At 48.2% G+C, this 9,532-nt stretch overlaps 2 long non-coding RNA genes across 6 annotated transcripts in view; one reads left to right on the top strand and one right to left on the bottom strand.

Moving 5' to 3' along the window:
- Positions 1–5,911: 5,911 nt before the first annotated feature.
- LOC311438905 lies at positions 5,912–7,807 on the top strand. Its single transcript, XR_014694423.1, has 3 exons — positions 5,912–6,230; positions 7,077–7,372; positions 7,671–7,807. It is a non-coding gene; the product is annotated as an uncharacterized lncRNA (long non-coding RNA).
- LOC311438903 overlaps positions 6,256–9,532 on the bottom strand; it is a 40,457-nt gene continuing 37,180 nt past the window's right edge. Inside the window, exons 5-6 of one of the 5 annotated variants that reach the window (XR_014694418.1) lie at positions 7,875–8,859; positions 6,256–6,860 (exon numbers count right to left, since the gene is read on the bottom strand). This is a non-coding gene — a long non-coding RNA (uncharacterized lncRNA). Of the gene's footprint in view, positions 6,861–7,366; positions 8,860–9,532 lie in introns of those variants that run through there. The other 4 variants (XR_014694419.1, XR_014694420.1, XR_014694416.1 and 1 more) reach the window with 4 other exon arrangements.

Below are 9,532 nucleotides of genomic sequence, written 5' to 3'. Positions count from 1 at the left end.
ATAATCATCAGGTTAAATAGAAAGGCTGTGCTAAAGAGCATAATTAGAGAATGGAAAGAGCTCCAACATCCAACATATCCCACAACAAGGATGATTTTTTCTAAAATTTCTGTCTTTTATTGAGAGAATGACTGATAATCACCTTCTCCTTCTTCTTTCCTCTTCCAATTTCCAATGAGATGCTGTAATATATACACTACAGCATAGTATCTGGATTGTTTTTAACTTGAAGCAAATCAAACACTGCCTTTACCTGACAAAGGGAAGCAGGACTATGGGGAAGCACTGATTTTGTCTTTTGTGCTTTCCACAGTGGGGGTGGGAGGGGAGGCGATGCTGGGGGCAATCGGGACCGGGGGCTGCCTGGGGGCACCTGTACGGAGACGGGAAATCCTTGCTGGAAACCACGTAAAGCCAGCAGCAGTCCAGCTGCCTGGGAGAGTCATCTGCAGCACACAGGTGCCTCTCGCCAGGGAATGCTTCTGCCTTCTATAGGGTTTGTATGCATTTGAAATAAGCCCTACAAGAAAAAGTTAGAGCAAAGGGGCCCTCACAGTGAGCGTGCTGCATGGATCAGGCTGTGCTGGCCAGCAGTGGCAGCTCCCCATGACACACATTACTGTCTCCAGCTTTGCTCCTGCACGGCAAGGTCCAGCTTGAAGCTAGGAGGGCACAGACGTGCATCAGGTGCACGTGCAAAAACCCCAAATTCATCACAAATAAGACAGGCAGGGTAAATGATGCAGCCCCTTCATCTTTCCATTCTCAAAGCTGCCTCTCCTCTCGTGATTTTAACAAATCCACATTACTACTCAGTTTCCCATTGACAAAGCAATGCAGGTGCCATGATGCCAGAGCCGCTCAGCCCCTTTGGGTTTCAAAGCAGGATGGTTTTAGCCTTGGAGCTGGAGCCCCTGCACCCTGCGGAGAAGAACATCATTGATTGGAAGATCCTCCGTTCTATTGCAAATCTTGCTGAGACTTCCAGCTTATAAAGCAGAGACAAAATATAAGAAATCTCCTAGAGTAATAGCTGGCAAGTTACTATACATACAGCAAAACGTATTTATATCTGGATTTCAGGAATTAATTTAATTTTCTTTCTCATGCTTGCAAGATTAAATAAAAAGCAATTTATATTCCCCATAAATATGAATTACTCTGTGTTTCATTTTGACATTTTATGCAAGAAAGTATTAATGTAGACTCGTTTGGGTCAGACTACTTCCATGCTGCCTCTGGAGATAAAACTGCTTGCTCATTGCACTTGGATTCAGCAAAGCGGGAGGAAGCCAGGAGGGTTTTTCCTCCTTTTCAGTTTCAGCAGTCGTTAACACTGGCTCTTTGTGCTCGTTTTACTGTCATCCTGACCTGGGGACACGAGGACTGCTGGGGTCAGTACAACCGGCTGCAGCCAACCTGCCCTCACGGCTGCCTCGTGCCTGTCCTGTCTGCATGAGCGTGCTGGGGGTGCACATGTGGGACAGCGGACAGGAGGGGGGCCGAGCCATGCTCTGCTTTATTGGAATTCTTAGGGAAAAATAAAAAGGAAAAAAAAAAAAAAAAAAAAAAAAAGAAGAAGAAAACAACACCTTCCTTTTCATTTTTTAAGCAGGGATGTGAGCACCTTGCACAGAGCATGATGAGAACTGGGGGGGCACGTGCAGCATCCTCGGCCAGACTCAGACTCTGCTGGTGCTGCTAACGCAGACTGTCCTGCAAACCAGAAGCTGGCTCTGCTGAAGTGAGGTCTCCACTGCTGTAATGGAAAATTTCCCCTGGGGCCAAGCAAGATGCTGCTTTTTGTACTTGTCTGAGACTGCTGTGCATTCATTAGCTTCTCAGAATCGAGGTTTTTCGCTCGGTAGTTACGAGCAAGCACTGCAATAGCCGTGCTGCCAGGACCAAGCCCCAGCAGTGTAGTCCAGCATACCCTTCCTCCTCTTCCCCAAATTCCTCTCTCTGCACCAGCTTGGCATCCTGCGCTGGGCACCCACCTCCTGCAGCGTCCCTGCTCCGGGAGGATGGAGCTGGGGGGCCGGGCATGGAGCTGGGAGTCCCCCATGGATGGGGCTGGGAGCTGGGCTGAGGGCACAAAACCTTCCCTTCTTCTTGTGTTCCCCCAAATCAAGATGAGCAAAATAGTGAGGTTGGGAGACTTGTAATGTAAAGGAAAAGAAAAGCCAAAGGACTATTTTACCTCACTCCTCTTCCCTTCTACAAGTGTGATCTGAGCCAAGCGCCCCTCGCCCCACTCCCTCTGTAACACCCCAGGGAGGAAAGGTGTCAGCATCCCACCCCCACACCCTGCAAGCTCTGTGCTCAGTCCTGCACCCTGTGCTCGCAGGAACATTGTCATGAGAGTGTGCAAAATGCTCCCAGAGCAGGAGCAAACTGCAAAACTGCTGTGCCTTGCTTTCCCCTCTGCCACGAGCTGGAAAGGAAAGTGAAGAAGCAGAGAAAAGCAAAGGAAACGCTGAGCTACAGAAAGCAGGTTTTATTAAATCTCCACAATGGATGGAGAAGACTGACTCTTTATCCTAATAAAGTACAAAAGGATCGCTACAGCTGTCAAGCCACTTGAAATATATTATTTTCTCTAGAAAGCATTTTGGGGTGGATTCCAGGTCTGAGAGAGCTTTGCTTTTTAAAACTTTTGTTTAATTGAGCTTCTTGAAATAAAATAAAAAGAAATAATTCCTATAAACTATCATTTTCGGTTTTGGGGGATGAGGCTCCTGATACTTTTCTTTGTCTGCGTGCTCTCATTGAGCACATTGTTACTGGCTCTGGGTGTAAGGCACAGCACTGTTTGGTTGCAGCCCTCACTGCCACCTGCCTCACCTGGTGCAGCCAGCGCAGTGTGTGCATGGCGAGGACTGGGGGATGGGGGAGCTCCAGGGGAACAGTGTTTGCCTTTTTCTTTCCTTCCAGTAAATGTAACTGATACGTTTCCACCAGCCACTAATTTTTATGCTTTCCCCAGAACGCGAAGGCTTGAACACAACTAGCCACATTTACAGAGATGTGCTAGTGAGGGGCTCTGCTCCTTTTCCCTCCTTCAGTTTATTTGTGTCCTGCATTCAGGCCTGGAACAGCTCTTGAAAGCATGTCATTTACCAGCTGATCTGTAATTAGCTGCTTGCAGCCAATTCTGAAGGAGCCACAGCAGAGTTTGCTCAGGGCTGAGTGAATCCTCTGCCTGAAGATGTTCACATTTTGAGTCATGCCACCTGAATCCTTAACACCTGTATTTACACCTCCCTGCAATAAGAATTCCCACCCAATTCAGAGGCCACCTAGCAAGAATAGATCCCTAGTTACCTATAGTTACAAGTTGCAGGATTTGATCCATGAACCTTATATAAATATTAAATCAAAGAGCACTAAATTGGTTAATTAGCTAAAAAATGAGGCACAGCTTTTTATTTTAAAATTTATCAGTTTTGCTAGGTGCAAACAAACAGAGGTGTGTGCAAGGAGCCAGGCTCAGAGCCCTGCTCTGTTACAAGGCAATATTTCTGGTTTCTGTCAGGAAAATGACCCGCAGAAACGAAATGCATTACCCTGAGAAAAAGGCACTTCCCTAGCAGGCTTTCTGGGCTCTTATGCTATTAGGGGGTAGAGCTCTCCCTGCGGTATTAATTACTGGAAATTATCACCTGAGGAGCCAGCTCTTTCCCTCTGTGAGCGGTTTTGTGTTGCAGCGAGCCTGCTGAGGCCAACCCTGGGCTGCCTGCACTGACCCCCACCTCTGTACGGCGGGGCAAGGGGCAAATAATTCCTGGGGCTTTGTATCTCGCCCAGGCTAGGCCGAGGTCCCTCAGGAGGGGACATTGCATTTAATTCCAGCCACAGGAGATGCCAGGATGGTGAGAGGCAAGCCCCATGTGGCACCCCATGTGTTCCCCTGACCTAGTCCACCAAGCACCCAGCAGCAGCAGGCAGTGATGGTGCAGTGCCCTTCGTGTGCAAGGGGCCTGGTCCTGCCTCTAGCGAGGCACAAGGAGGAGGGCCGCCTCCTCCAGCCCTCCTCTTCGCCTAATGGCAGCCTGGGCTCAGGCCAAGCTCGGCTTTTCTAGCAATTTTACCACAGGAATCGGGACTGTGGAGTAACGCTGATGGAGGAAGAGTGGTGTTGATGGAAGGGCTGGAGAAGCTGTTCCAGAACTGCCCGTCCCTGCGTAAACACGTCACACACAAACCTCCTTCGTGCCACATTTAGCTGGAATCCCCACGAGCTACCCCTGGACCCACCAACTTCTATAACCCCTGCTGTATTTCACAGAATCATAGGCTTTCCCAGATTGGAGAAGTTCTTCAAGATGCAAGGTTCAAATGTCCCCACGCTGCAACCAGCTGCTCTGGAGGAAAACCACTGTAATCATGGCACAAGCACCATGCACCACGAGGAAACCAGCACCTCACCCTGCGAGCAGCCAGAGGAGTGTGGCAGAAATTTGGAGAAAATTGAATCCTGGGCAGTGGAAGGGCACCGGCATGGATGGGACAACTTCACCCAAAGGTCAGTTCAGCCCTCTCTTAAATAATCTTTAAGATAATTAAAGCACTCCTCATGCAATAGATGTGTCACTTTATTATTTCCCAGCCCACCTACCCCATCCTTATTTTCAAATAAGATGCTCCAGTATCAGGTTTTCCTGCCAGAAAGGTAACTATGCTCTCCAAGGAAACCTTACCTTGCAGGATGAGGAAAAATGAAAAAAAAAAATATATAATAATAATAATGTAGGATTTCAAAGACTTTAGTAGAACTATCTTTTGTGAAAATGTGTGGCTTTTCAGCCATCCCACTGCATAGGTGGAGGTTGGTTTAACCGGGAAGCTCTGCTCACAGCAACATTAAACCCCAGAACTGGGACCTGCACAGGGAAGAGGGGGCTGCATGGGGACAGGGGTGTCACTGCAAATAATGAGTCCATTAAGGCAAACCACATCCCCCTGCGATGGTTTACCAAAACACAATACTTTTCTCTGAGGCACATGGTGGAGGCTGGGTTTTACTGGAGAAGAAGGAAATGGGGATCTGGGGAAGTACTGCTTGAATTTATGGATAGGCAAAAGAGTTCCAGCTGTACAGAAGTTACGCACTGCTCTAAATTCTGGGTTTGTAGCCGGAAATGATTCATAAAATTAAGCACTTTAAAATAGTAAATGGATATTCATTTCACAGTGAGTTGTAAACACAGCATTGTAAATATTAATCATCATAAAAACATACCAGCAAGCCTTAGTTTTAATATATGCATTCAAAATGTGGCAGATTTTGCTTCAGAGATCACATATTTTGCCAGCTGGGCATTAGTCTCAGCAGCTATACTTCAGCGTTTTATTAAGCTATCTGTTTATATCATGATCAAAACAAATAGTGCAGAGTGAGGAACGGAAAGATATTTTTTCAAACCATTTACCTCTAACAGATGCCAGCTGCTGTGTCTGTAAATGCACTTTTAGCTAACACGCACCCTCCTGGGGAGCCCAGGGTCTTGGTAATTCCCAAACCCCCAGGCCCCCACTACGAGGATATTGATTGCTTATCTCTGAGATCTTAACCCTGAGATGCACTACGCTGGAGACGATGAATAAATTCCTGCAGAAAGTGAGTTAAAGGACTGAACTAGTAATTTTGTTTTGTGGACTTTCCATGTGAGATTTCTCAGACCAGTCGCACAGCAAAGATGCATTTGGCACCAAGGGGTAGCTGGGCCCTGCTGGGGCTGCAGCTAAACGGGGGACATGGCCCAGCCAGAAAATTTTCCAGCTCTTATGAAATGAAAACTATGAAGCATTCACTTCCATGTGAATTCCAGGTAGGCTATTTAACTAAAATTAGCTTGCAATAAAATTCTTGGACACCAACGTTTAAATTTCCAGTGAACCCCCTGCAGTGCATCGTCACCTTTCACTACAAACCCCCCCAGGAATAAACTCAAAGAGCCAAACCAGAAAATGCCCCGGCTCTGGTGCTGTGGGCAGCCTGCCTTCAGGATTAGCAGCACCTGGGCTTGTGCCGAGGCACCGTTAAGCACAGAATAAATTAATTTACCCGTCTGGGTTTAAGAGCTTACGCAGCCACCCCAGTGCTGTCCTCTGACATGTTCCGTACCATGGCGCTGCCAGCCCGGCTGGTTTCCCTCAGCCCGTTTCTGACAGCGAGCCACGAAACTTCAGCCACCTCGAGTTTAAATATTTATACTTGGATCTGAAAGGTAACAGCTTTCCCGTGATGTTTTATTTTATTGTTTTATATTTCCTTCATATGTTTAAAGGCAGAAGGCTAAATATCTGTCGGGGGAGCAGTAACTTGCTCTGTGTTACAACTGCTAATGTTTTTTGTCCTTTCCACAGCCCGTTCAAATCTGATGTGTGCTGTACTCCCTGGGTTCTGCAATTAAACATGATTAGGAATTTGCAGGTGATGTCACGGACAAGCAGTGCTCCTGAACCCCCCTGGGACACCCCAGCCTGTTGGAGACGTGGTCCCGGAGGGGTTGGCAGCCACTGCTGGGTGCGATGCTGGTGGAGATGTGCTGCTCTGAGAGCCCCAGTAATGCTTGGGGCAAGCTTTGACCAGAAATACACGGCTAGTACCCAAAAGCATCACAGCAGCCAACACACCCCCCTTTAGCACAAGGCTGGGGTTGGGGCAGGAGCCAGCTTTCAGGTGTGTTTTCCACGCACGCTACTTCGAGCCAGCAGAATGAAAGTCACCCGAGTGGCTTTTAACACCCCTCTGCTGCTCACTGCTCTTTGCATGGCACCACGCTGGTTGGTCTTCTTCCCAGCTTGGTGTCATCGGTAGCAATACTTCGTCTTCCTTCCCAGCCTTTAGCCAGATCCTGGTGGTGAGGAACACAAAGGTGGGCAGCTGCAGGTCGGTTGCAGAGATATCCCAAAAAACTGGTCTCTCCTGAATCTTTATTGCACTCTTTTAATCTTGCAATCCCACAGCTCAGAGAGTAAAATTCTGTTGCTGTAGTACTTAGTAAAGAGCTGGATCCTTTGGTACATAGTACAGAGCTAAATGCTTTTCGATTTGTCCTCTGTCCCCACAGCCTGGCACAGTCCCCGCCACGCTGCCCTGTGCAAGGCTACATCCCCAGCCCTCACACCCACCCTGGGGCCCAGACAGGGCACTGGCGAGTTAAACAGCCTTCTTCCCCAGCCCGATACAATAAATCAGGCATTTTATGGCTGCGGAAGTAATGAGAGGATGGGCACACCGAGCCTGCAGACGGCAACCAGACGGGAGGAAGGGAAGGCTTGGTGCCTGCGGTAATCACGCGGATCAATGGCACTCAGGTTTCTGCAGCCTGTCCTGGGCCCTGCCCCCGACTGCTGCTGATTTATGGTAAGTGTCATCAACAGGAGCTTGTGTCTCATGTCAAAAATAAAGCATTGGATGAGGGAGGGAGAGAAAGAGGGTTTTCTGGTACAAAGTGGGCTACAAGGTGGAGCACAAAGTGCCAAGGTAATGTCAGGGATGCAATGTGATTTGTGTGCAATGAGATTTGTTTTACACAAGAGTCCTTTAAGTAGTTGAATTAACTGCAAAACAGTATTTACTACTCTCATGTGCATCCCCTGTGCGTTATTGTGGTTTTGTGTAAGCAACAGTTTCAAGGTTTTTATCTTGTGTTCCTCCACAGGGCAGGAGCCAGCAGACACAACCCGACCCTCACGGCTCCCCGAGCCTGCTCCTGCTCGGCCATTACCATCTCAGCTCCCCCAGAGCCTCCTCCCACCTATATAGGGGACCCCTGGGACATGCTGAGCACTTCAGCACTTGGCTACATCCCTGCAAGTCACAAAAGAGCAGGGGATGCTCCAGGTCCAGATACCCTTCGGCTGACCTGCGAGGCAGCGACAGCTTTGCTTCATGCCTGTTCTTCTCAAACCCAGTCCTCAGGCACGGGGCAAGGTTTTCCTGGGAGGTGACAAACAACCTCAGCTTCTTCCTCAGAGCCACTCCTGTGGACGGGGCTGGTGTCCCCAGGCAGCAGCTCCCACGGGTGGCAGCGTGCATTGCCAGGTCGGCCCCTTCCAGAGATCAGATGGACGTGCAGAACCAGCACACAGCCATTAGCATTCAAACAAACATAGGAGGTTTGTTTTGCACACTGTAACTAACAATCGGAAATAAAATTGTGTAATAAAAGGAATGAACAAAAACAGCACAGTATAAAAAATGTTACTGCTTCATTTCACGTAACAGCTATTTCTGATATTAATTGCTAAGGAATTGAAACTATATCTCAGAAGAAATGGATAAGGAATATGCTTCTCCTTGAGTGACATCCATGGAAAAAACAAAATGTTGCAGAAGGCAGAAGTAACAGATGTCACTCGGGCTCCCTTGTTCCCATCTCTAATTAAGTTAGGAACCAATCAGCTTTTATTAACAAGATTATTTTTTAAAGTCTTTTTTCCTTTAGTTTAAAAATACCACATCTCTGCTACACAAGCACTAGCTGCCCAGGCAATATCTACCCGTTGCCAAAGCCATATATACATGTGTATATATGTATGTGGACACGTTTTGATGTCTGTCCCAGCTCTGCTCAGCACCACAGCATGTCAGCAGAGCAGAGGGGAGGCAGGAGCATCCCCGTCCCAACACCAGCCCTGCAGGGATGAAGCCAACTCGGCCACAGGGCTTGCACATGCTTGGGTCAGGCCTGGCAAGTCAGGATTTACCTGAGTTTTGCGCCCCAGCAAAAATGTCCAAAAACCCACGTCTTTGCATAGGTGCCACAGTCCTATCTTCGAAAGGATGGTGTTCACCTGATGGTTGCTATTGCATTTTAGCTTGTTCTGTCTGGATCCACTACATAACTCCTATAAAGAGAGGGGAAAAACCAGCCTGGGAGTTGACGAACACCCAGCAGTGGGCATGCTGCAACTGGTGAAGCAGGGGAAAGAAGGATGAAGTCGTTCTGAGGGACATTAGGAAAAAAATAATCACACGTAAGGTCTCACTGTGTGCCTTCTGGGAGAGAAAAGGGAGCTGAGCACCAGAAATCAAACAGAAAAGTTGCTCAGGAGCCCAGTCTGCTACTTTCAAAGCCCAGGTTGGAGCTGTTTATAGGCTGCATGCAAAGTGACCATTTCAGGTTTTGTGAATGCCCGTGCTGTGTTATCACATAACTCAAACATCATTTCCAGACATCGCCGAGCAGAGCAGCAAAGCTCATTACGGCACTCAGCTGCCCTGTACAGCAGCACTTTGTTGTTTGCTTCCCAAATTATTTCCTTACCCCCCTTTACTCCTCGGCGACATTGATTGCAGTTCTGTCTGTGCACAGCTTTGCAATTAGTGGCAGGTTGGAGCAAAAGGTTAATGCTCTCCAGCTTCCCTCCTGAGGAAGCGCCATGGGTCGGAGCTCCCGATGCACCTCCTGGCAGTGCTGCAGGAGCTGCAGGACCATGCAGGCAAGGAGAGAGCATCTCCAGAGGTCACGTTCCCAAAGATCCCAAACGCAGCTGCTGGGACCGATCTAATTTAACTGCT

The sequence above is a fragment of the Aythya ferina genome (assembly GCF_964211825.1).
Source record: "Aythya ferina genome assembly, chromosome: 6".
In the NCBI taxonomy this organism is placed as follows: domain Eukaryota; kingdom Metazoa; phylum Chordata; class Aves; order Anseriformes; family Anatidae; genus Aythya; species Aythya ferina.
This window is presented reverse-complemented; position numbering and strand designations above follow the sequence as displayed.